Here is a 10,191-nt window from a genome sequence, read left to right on the forward strand (position 1 = left end):
AATACCCCATGGATCATCCAACATGCTGTTTGGGACTTGGTCGCGAAGCCTCCTTTTGAAATCCACGCCTAAGCAGGGGATTTCTGTATTCCTACTTTGGTCAGTGTTATGTGGACCCCATCATGATTTATGTGTTTTATCCACGCTGTCCATCTATTTTGAAATATAACTTTAGGGCTTGATCCAAAAAATGAGGTAGACATAAATCTCAGGTGGACCACACCATGGGAAAATAATAGTGATTGAATTCCACCATTAAAAACCTCCTAGGCCAACTGTAATTGTTATTTGACATCTAACAGGTTGATTAGGTCATAAAGACTTGGATGAAGGGAAAAAATATATATCAGCTTGGTCCAAAATTTCTTTGGCCCCCAAAAAGTTTTTAATGTTGGCCGTTCAATTAACACCGTGTGGTCCACTTAAGATTTGGATCAAACTCATTTTTGGGTTTTTACATAAAATGATATGAAAGAATGGTTGGACGGCATGGATGATACACATACATCATGGTGGGGCCCACAGAGCACCGACTGGTAGTGATAGGGTGATTTACCAATCCGTTTCCATTCCAATGCCAAGCCATGGGATTAAACGAATCATAATTATTACATTTTTCTAATTCCATCCCACTTAAGCCATGCAATCCCATGCACCAAACACCCCCGGGAGAAGTTGGTTGTTCTGAGCCGTTGACACCCGTGACATTTGATGGCTCAGATTCCCCGTATCAAAGAAACCTTCGAATATTATAATGTAGATATTTTAGGGGGTGTTTAGCATCTGGGTTTAAATGGGATTCGGTGAGAGCGGGTTTTAAGATCCATGGATCATTGTGATGTCTTGGGACTCACATGGGGTATGGGTTGTGAAGCCCCTTTTTGGAATCAGCCCTGGGGCAAGGGTTTTTGCTATCCTACTTTGAGTTTCGCAGCTAGCAGTTGGTGCTATGTGGACCCCACCATAATGTCTGTGTTTTATCCATGCCGTCTATCCATTTTGAAATATAATTTTTGGGCTTGATCTCAAAAGTGAGTTAGATATAAATCTCAAGTGAACCACACCATGGGAAAACAGTAGTGATTGAATTACTTACACCATTAAAAATCTCCTAGGGCCAACTGTGCGGTCCACTTGAGATTTGGGTCAAACTCATTTTTGGGCTCATATCATAAAATGACATGAAAGAATGGGTGGACGGCATCGATGAAACACATACATCATGGTGGGGCCTACATAGCACCGACCGGTAGTGGCAAGATGAGTAGCTAGCCAATCTGTTTCCCAAACATGTAGTTGGATGGCCTCCGAGCCGGATTACATGAACAATCTTGACGCAGTGTAATCATTACATTTTGGTAATTCCATCCCACTTAAACCCATCTAATCCATTGCTCCAAACACCCTTACATGTTTAATAATAAATTATTAAAAGGGAAAAGATAAAGTCCACAGTTTGGTGGGATCATTATCCTCCCCTCCCCTTTGTGGATCCAGGGAACAGTGGGGCCATCTTGATTTATGTGTTTTATATCCACACCATCCATCCATTTTGTCATATCATTTTAGGATGTGAGCCTAAAAATCAAGCAAATCTAAACCTCAGGTGAACTGCACCACATGAAACAGTGGCGATTGAATACTCATCATTAAAAACTTCTTATGCTTACAAAAGTTTTATTAAGCTAATACTTGTTTTTTCTCTTCATCCAAATCTATGTGACCTTATCAATAGGTTGTATGGTAAATAAATATTATGATGGGCCTTAGGAAGTTTTTAATGGTCAGCACTCAATCACCACTTTTTTCTGTGGTATGGTCCACCTGATATTTGGATCTGTTTAATTTTTGGCCTCATGTCTACCTTGGAATTTGCCTTATTTTTGTACTCATACTCTAAAATGTGCCGTTAAAAAGGTTAGATGGTGTGGATAAGTCATATAGATTACAATTAGAGCTGGGCATCGGACCGAGTCAGATCGGATTGGGTCCAACTCAACCCGATCCGAAATCTCGATAACCTGACCCAAACTCGATCCGATCCGGGATCGAGTCCGGGTCACCTGACTTGAACAGATCCGGAATGTGTATGAGCTTATCCGATCCGAGTCCGACTAAAATCCTATCTCAAAACCCTAAAATCACAGACAGAGAGAAGAAGAAGAAGTAGAAAAGAAGAAAAGAAAACTCTAAATATGTGGCCCTAAATTCTATCTCAAAACCCTAAATCTGTGGCCCTAAAACTCTAAAGAAAGCTCTAAATTCTATCTCAAAACCCTAAAATTACTATTGAATGATGGATTCCATAACCATAAAAACCTTAAATCTGTGGCCCTAAAACTCCCAAAATTGGAAGCTCTAACTCTCCAATTTCTGCACTTGAGAGAATGAGAGATAGAGAGAGAATGGGAGAGAGATACCTGATGCCTGATGGTGCGTGAGAGCTTTGAACGGCGTGGATTTAAAAATACATCATGGTGGGCCAGAGAGCTTTGACGCCAGCTAGCTGGCCGGTGCGGGGTCACCTTCCAAACGGCGTTACACGCATCGGCATAGGAGGCGGGGGTTGGAGCTTAGAGAGAGAGAGAGAGAGAGAGAGAGAGAGAGAGAGTAGGCAGGGGTTGGAGTGTGAGGGTTTGGGAGAGGGAATCGGCGGGGGTTGGAGCGTTGAGAGTGAGAGAGAGAGCGAGAGAGAGAGATAAGCGCGATCGGGTGTTTTTAGGTTAAGTAAAAAGTAAAATGCCTTTATTTAATACCCGATTCCGGATCGAGTCGGGTCCTCGGTTCAGATCCACCAAGATCCGAATTCGATCCGAAATTCGTTCGGATCTGAATTACCCAACCCAATCCAGCCCGTCGGTTCGGGTCGGATTGGGTCGGATCAGGTCTGATCGGGTTGGATCCACCGGATCGGATCTATTTTGCCCACCTCTAATTACAATGGGGTCCACAAGTTTAAATCAGCAAAAACATCATTTTTTGGACCCATTTTCGAGATGTAATTCTTGCAGATTTCAAATAGGTGAAGTTCGTCATAGTTACTTCTTTTTCTACACACGTATTTAGAAACATAAAAATCAAACAGCCCTAGGAGTGGAAGGGTTATGTGCAAATCGATTTGGTTATATCCAGAAAATACTACCCATCTGACCATTGAGAGAAGTAGTTAGGTATGGCTGCAAGTGTTACAAGTCGTTTTCTGCTACAAATAAACACTGGAAAAGGAAAGGAGGTGATAAAGATCTATTTCTAGGGTTTTCACTGGAAAAGGAAAGGAGGTGATAAAGAACTATTTCTAGGTGATCACTTCTCAACTAATAAAATGATGATAGATACATTAATGATTCACTATCAAATATATAATTAGATAAACTATAGAAAATTAAAAGTAATGAATTAGATTATCTCAAGAATTTTATTATTTAAAATACTACCATTTGTCATGGGTGGACCCAGTTGATACACCTACCAACCACTACGACATGTCGTGTGGAGAGATGGCTTTACCATATTTTGATTCTTTATTAGATGTTGGTTTAAGGATTACTTATAACAACATTGGGTCCCATCAGAAATCATATTCGATTTGCATTGGATTCCATGTGAATTAGAATCACATGATTTTGATGCATTTTCAAAACAAAAGTGTTGAGGGTCAAATATTACATATCAGACCCCAGTTATTGCCTAGATTTACGAACATGGTACTGTTTAACGACTCAATTTAATCGTGTTTGTGATGCAAGGTGTAATTACGAGCTTGGACTAAAAAAGGGTGCTAAATGCATGGATTTGACACTTCAAAATCACCAAGACAAGGGAGGGATCACAGGGGACTAAGATCGACGGATTTACACACCAAATATCCGAGAAAATTAAGAAACTGAAGCTCAAGTGGCCCGAAATTGGTCCAGAATGCAAGATCACAAGGTTTTCACCATCCGTTTGGCTTGAAACTTTATATATGACCTGAGGACCCCAAATTAACCGTACACATCGAATTTCAACCATTGGATCCGTGTGGAAGTGGTCCAACGGTTATTAATTATCGATTTGGGGCCCACCTGGTCTTTGGATATGCCTCAATTTTGGACTCAACGCCTTAAATGGGAGAAAAAATGAATGGATGGATTGGATTGCTCATGAACATCACAGAGGACCCCACCTGAGTTAGGTGTGCATAGTGCACAAGTGCACTAGCCATGCACGGCAACGAAGAGACGGTCAAACCTTCTCTTGACCGAGCCTCCTTCCTAAAAACGGAAATTCTGTTTTCCTTCCAGCGTCCGCACAAGGACTTGCGGACGGATCTTTTTGGGCCAACACCGTGCATCAACGGTCAGATCCTAACCGTCTATGAGACTCACACCGCCCCTCTCACTCAGGCCTATGTGGATAAATTTCAAAAGACATCGGAGATCAGTTTTCGATCGTCCAAATGGAAGATAGACGGTGGAACTGTTTCAATCGATGGGCATCACTAAACCTGAGAAAAAGCACTCCTCACCAATTGAAATTCCGAGAGGAATTCATTGGACGGGTCAGATCTTTTCTGGGACATCTTTCATGGACCCCACCAAGCTTCACACAACTCCTTGCGTAAAGATTACGCAGGTTCAGCGTCCGAAACTTAGCCAGATTTTTTCGAGCTGTTATACGCCCGTAGAGAGGACTGGACATGTGATCCTGACCGTCCATCAGGCTTAAAAGGGCCCTATAAACATGGCCTAGGTGTCAGAATCGTGGAATGAAGCGAAGGCTGCTGTTGATCTTCCAAACGTAGAATAGACGGTGTAACAAAATAAACTGTGGGCCACCACGGTTTTGACCCAAAACCGATCAGGTCTGAATAGTTTTTCATAAGTAATCCACTGAACAGATTGGATTTTTCGAGCAACATCATCCATGGACCTCACCGACGTCGCAGCGGAAGACTATAGCTGTTGCTGCGTCTCCTGCGTAAAGCTTTACGCACAAATCCGACTTTTGCTGCATAAATAATCATCCACCGACCGACCCTAACATGGCTATAAAGAGAGAGAGAGAGAGAGAGAGAGAGTGGAGAGCAGCAGGGATCTCTCGGCGTGGGCTGGACATGAAGCACAGAAGAGGAAGAGAGAGTAGAGTTGTTTTTTTTTTCTTTTTTTTTTCTTTTGTTTATTTTATTTTTGTTTAAGGGATTTAGCTTAATCATGTTGAGCTGAACCTCTTAGCTAGGGTTAAGAGGTGAAGCTTGTAGCGTGATTGGGGTGTTAGTTTTGCTTTGATTCATGGCTATTAAACTCTTATGGATTCTAGTTTGATTATTAAGGAATACTTTTAGTTTTTAATGGTTTATTGTGACTCAAATTACAAGTAGATCTGCAATAGCTTTGAGTATGTTCTTTTCATTATGAGATTGTGAACTTAGGAGGCCCTGTTGTTCGCCATCGTCTCATGGGCATGGTTGGGTGATAGAACCCTTCCTAACTTTCACAATTCTCTCATGATTGGCTGTGAGATTGGTAAATTGTTGTTGTTTGCCATAATCTCCTAGACATGGTTAGGTGACGGAATCACTTCCAAATCTTCACCAATCTTATCTGTTGATGATTAGATTCATGAGAAGTTCAGAGATCTGACAAATCTCTTCTTACCAACTGAATAAGATAGGACTCTGATTCCAGTTGTATCCTTGAATCAGTGCAAGGTAACTTCCCAATTGCTACAAGTGGATCCTTGGCACCCTAGTTTCCTACCTCTGAATTCTTTAAATTTAGATTAATATTTTACCATTATTCCTTAAATTCTATTCGATTTAGATTTCATCTTATTCTAGTTCTAGTTAGTTTCAGATTACGTACAGGTATCAGTCCTTTGGGATTCGACCTCGTTGGGATTCGACCTCGGTCTCACCGAGTTTATAACTACATCACAACCCTATACTTGGGGAGTGAACAAAAAGCCTAAATTGATTCACACCAATTATCACCTAATAGATGCTCCTAAACAACCCCTTAAGCTTATTTAGTTTTTTAATTTCTTATGAAACGCAATGTAAATGAGCTATCATTATTGTTTTCAAGTGTTTGTTTAAATATAAATGATAACTCGTAAACCAAGAGTTAGATACACTTATAAAGTAAATAAATTGTAATTACTACATGTTTATATTATAAGACTATCATTTATAGTGATTTTTCGGTGAAACAAACAATGTAGCAACATAATTATTGTAATTAAATGTATGTGATGTCATTAAACAATTACGGGAGCAAATAATCATTATCCATTTACAACTATGTTGTAACCGGAAAATCAAATAGGCCTTTAAATTATGTAATTGACTTCATGCCCTTGGAAAATGATTTCTTAGCCATATCCTTTAATGGACTATATTATTATTTAAAAATTGAGGGCAAACTTTTTGTTAGTTGTGAAAGAAAAATTTCTCATTTGGTACTTAACATTTAGGGTGGCTTATAATTGGTTTATCTGATTGATTGGTCGGATGTCCCCCATCATGGATATACCATGACAAATTTTTTTCTTAAATTAGAAGATCCTACCATCAAATTTTCTCTTTTTCTATCGTTAATGTATATTGTTGGTGCATTTCTTCTTAACCATGTATTTTAGGGTTCAATAATGATGTAGGACGTGGCATAGATGCACTCTTAGCATGGTTATACCAAAAGGAGCTTAAATGGAAGCACAAGTAGTCTGTCAGATTTGGCCTAGTCCTACATAAGGCATAACGTAATTGAGCCTTAGACAAGTTCGGATTGAAAAAATTCAATCCAGATAAGAAGAAATTGCAATTCAAATTGTGAATTGTAAATTAACTATAACTTTTGATGCAGATATTGTGATGGAATACATGACGTATGAACTTTGACTGGTGCAGGCCATTTAGATTCAACCAACATACAAAGTGATTTGTTTCTATCCATTTTGGAGAACACACGCTCTTCCAGCTCAAAAATAGAATTTTAGGAAAAATTAACCATTTTTAGTAATTTTTGATTTTTGTAGTATTAACTTATTTATGGAGTTTTAGATTTTTATTTTTTTTAATTACTTATAATCATGTTATCAATCTTCTAGCGAAAATTTATGTGAAATTTTTATTTTTAAAAATTAGATTTTAGAAGTATTTTGCTAGAATTAGGACTCTTATTAGGGTTAAAATTTTGCTATTTTTGGTAATTATAAATTTTAATTTATTAATTAATTTATTAATGTTGTAATTGAGAAAAATAAACATTATTAGACAATTATTTAATAAAATTATTAAACCTCTCTCTCTCTCTCTCTCTCTCTCTCTCTCTCTCTCTTATGGATTCAAGAAACTACCTTATGCATTTAAGGTTTTAATCAATTGATCACAATAATATTTCTCATCACCTCATTACGCTCTTCTCAGCATCAAATAATGGAAAAGTTTGAGTTAATCAAATGAAGAGATCTTTTGGGTGAGTCGTCCACAATGGGGTCCATCAAATCAATGAATTGGATTAACCAACTATAAGCCTCAAAGTGCCATGTTCATAACAAGGAAAAACTCAGCCTCTTAAAAACTATGTAATAGGTATATTTCTATCCATAGATCTAGACCTTTAAAATGAGTCCGGACTTGTTGGTTGACCCAATTTAGGATCTACATCCCAAATTCTAAATTATTATACATGCATATACAAATACATTTATACATACATATATAGAAGGTATGAGTCCAACTAGTTTGCCGACAAGGTACGGTCCAACCAACAAATAACATCTAACCTATTAATAGTCCATGTGGATCAACTAGTACAAAAATCAGCCATATCTATTCATCAGTGGGTAAGAAATGATTTTTTGTTGGTGTTGTGCTCAAAAAATATATGTGAATCTTGTCAAGGGTCAAGGGTCAACATAGGCCAGACCTGGTCATTAATCAGGCCTAAAACTCAGGTCCAATATCAGACTATTTAGTTAAGTGGGTCTTTGATTTTAGTGCCCATATTTCCCATTGAGATCATAAGCGGACCTGTTCTTGGGCTAGGGTCGAACCCAAATAGAAAAATCTTAGCTTGATCATGACCTGTTTGTTAATAAGGCTTCAAGGTCGGGCACATTCTGACCCTAGGATATTAGTTATAAGCGGTCTGAGCCTGACCTATGTTAGGCTAGGATTTGAAACCCGATGGGCCAGCCGCCCACAAACCATTGCCCTGACTAAATTCTTGCTAAAAAAATTAGGATCAATGGTTCAAATCTTATTTTTAAGTCTGTTTGAACGGATTTTCATAGTTCAAAAACCCTAAACTGGACTCCAAATATATTTTTATTCGGTTTGAATCGACTCGAATACTCAAATGAGCCTTAAATTAGCTCAGACTCTATATATATATATATATATATATATATATATATATATTGAAGAATATAAGTGGTATATATAAATAAATATCATTAACATGTATAGATTTATCCATAGAAAAGTATAGTTCTGCAATGTTGGCAACAGATTTGCGCTTTCAAAGTACTTAAACATGTTCAATTCTTGTAGGCTTTATTAATTACTAAAAGGCCCATGACGGGACGGCTAACTTTATTTGATTAAGATGAATCGTGTCTAGTCGGCCAAATCATTGAGCTAACTCGTCGAGTTCGGACTAAGTCAAGCTTGTGACTGACAGAAGGAGGGACGTGATGAGGTTGATCACCATCTTCCTCGGGGGATAAGTACTCCGAATCCACGGGGTTCTCTGGACTCCTCAGAGATTATTTTTGAATTCACGATGAATAAAATAGAAATAATTTCTAATAATTTCCAAATAAATTGATTGATGATAAAAAAATTAAAATTAAAAATTTTTTTTAAAGAAAAAAAACAAAAAACAAAAACAAAATTTCAATTGAGCTCAAATATAAGATGGAGTTTTAGACTCAAACTCCCTAAAAGTGTGACTTACTATAAATAGTAAACTTACTATTTATATACCGTCACCATTCCTAATAGACTTCATGGTTTTCAGCCAAAATTTGTAAGTGTCCAATTTATCCCAACCATGTTGTTCTCTTAACTTTTCTTAGCATTTTTCATGTTGGGCATGGCTCCTAAAACTCAAAGGATCAAAAGTTATACAACAGCTAAAATTTAATATTTACAATAAAAACAAAAACAAAATGGACTTTTGACAGTCGTTCTGATGGAATCTCACAAATCCAGTATGGGCAACCTAGCATATCCAGGTCAGTTGGCTAAAGTAGGTTCTCTACCCCAAAAACATATATGATATGTCAAAAAACTCATCCTACTTTACGAGATATGACTGTATTAATGTTATGATGATCTGGATCATTCCCACCTCCGATCAGTCCTTCTCTAGTCCATCTTTGCCATGAAAGTATCCGTAACCTGCTCTACATCAGTGACCGAATTTTTTAGAGACTTGGCTCCAAATCTCATCGAGTCAAGTGAGTTGCGTCAGTGAGTTTTAGAACTATATGCTGATTCGAGCTCAGTTTCATAGTTATACGAATCAGATATGCTGTCATTCAGATCTGGTTGATTTTGAGAGGCAGAAACCTGGCTGTTTTAGTAATTAAGATTGTTTAATATATATATATATATATATAACCTACCTGCTTCAATCGGTCCGTATTGAGACCAGATCAGTTCATTGTAGGTGGGGCGCCCAATGACCCATTTGGTTGACCTAACCCAATTGCACACCCAAAGATAATCGCGTGGAGAAAAGCATTTCTTAACAAGGATGATGTTATGTAGCACATGGGCAACAGATAAGGACCCTAGCAGCAAGCTGCTGTGGTGGGCCATCCCTACAAGAAATTAATTTAATATCATGAAGACAGAGATGGGCCCGACATCAGATATAAGGCTGACTGGAACAGGTACTACGTACACTTGATCTTAGCTAAAAGAGGCAGAAGGTGCGCTATAGTGTCGTTTGTCAATTAAAAAGCCAACTACTTAAAAAAAATTACTTTCATTCTTTATATTCATTTTCTATTCCTTAGTGGCTATTAAATTTATATAATGGTAACACTAGCTGACTATTATAAGATCATAATATCATTTTATTTTTTTAAAGATCTTGTTCAGAACATAAAGCACAAGATTGACTTCACATGTGTTGAACATTTCTTCTTTAGGGCCTATTTAATAGTTAGTAAATACACTGTGGTAAAAGCACAATGATA

At 37.8% G+C, this 10,191-nt stretch overlaps 1 non-coding gene across 1 annotated transcript; it reads right to left on the reverse strand.

Annotated features, from left to right (window-relative positions):
- Window positions 1–9,724: 9,724 nt before the first annotated feature.
- LOC131244843 (U2 spliceosomal RNA) lies at window positions 9,725–9,925 on the reverse strand. The gene has a single exon (XR_009170615.1). It is a non-coding gene; the product is annotated as a U2 spliceosomal RNA (small nuclear RNA).
- Window positions 9,926–10,191: the final 266 nt, after the last annotated feature.

The sequence above is a fragment of the Magnolia sinica genome, chromosome 4, assembly GCF_029962835.1.
Source record: "Magnolia sinica isolate HGM2019 chromosome 4, MsV1, whole genome shotgun sequence".
In the NCBI taxonomy this organism is placed as follows: domain Eukaryota; kingdom Viridiplantae; phylum Streptophyta; class Magnoliopsida; order Magnoliales; family Magnoliaceae; genus Magnolia; species Magnolia sinica.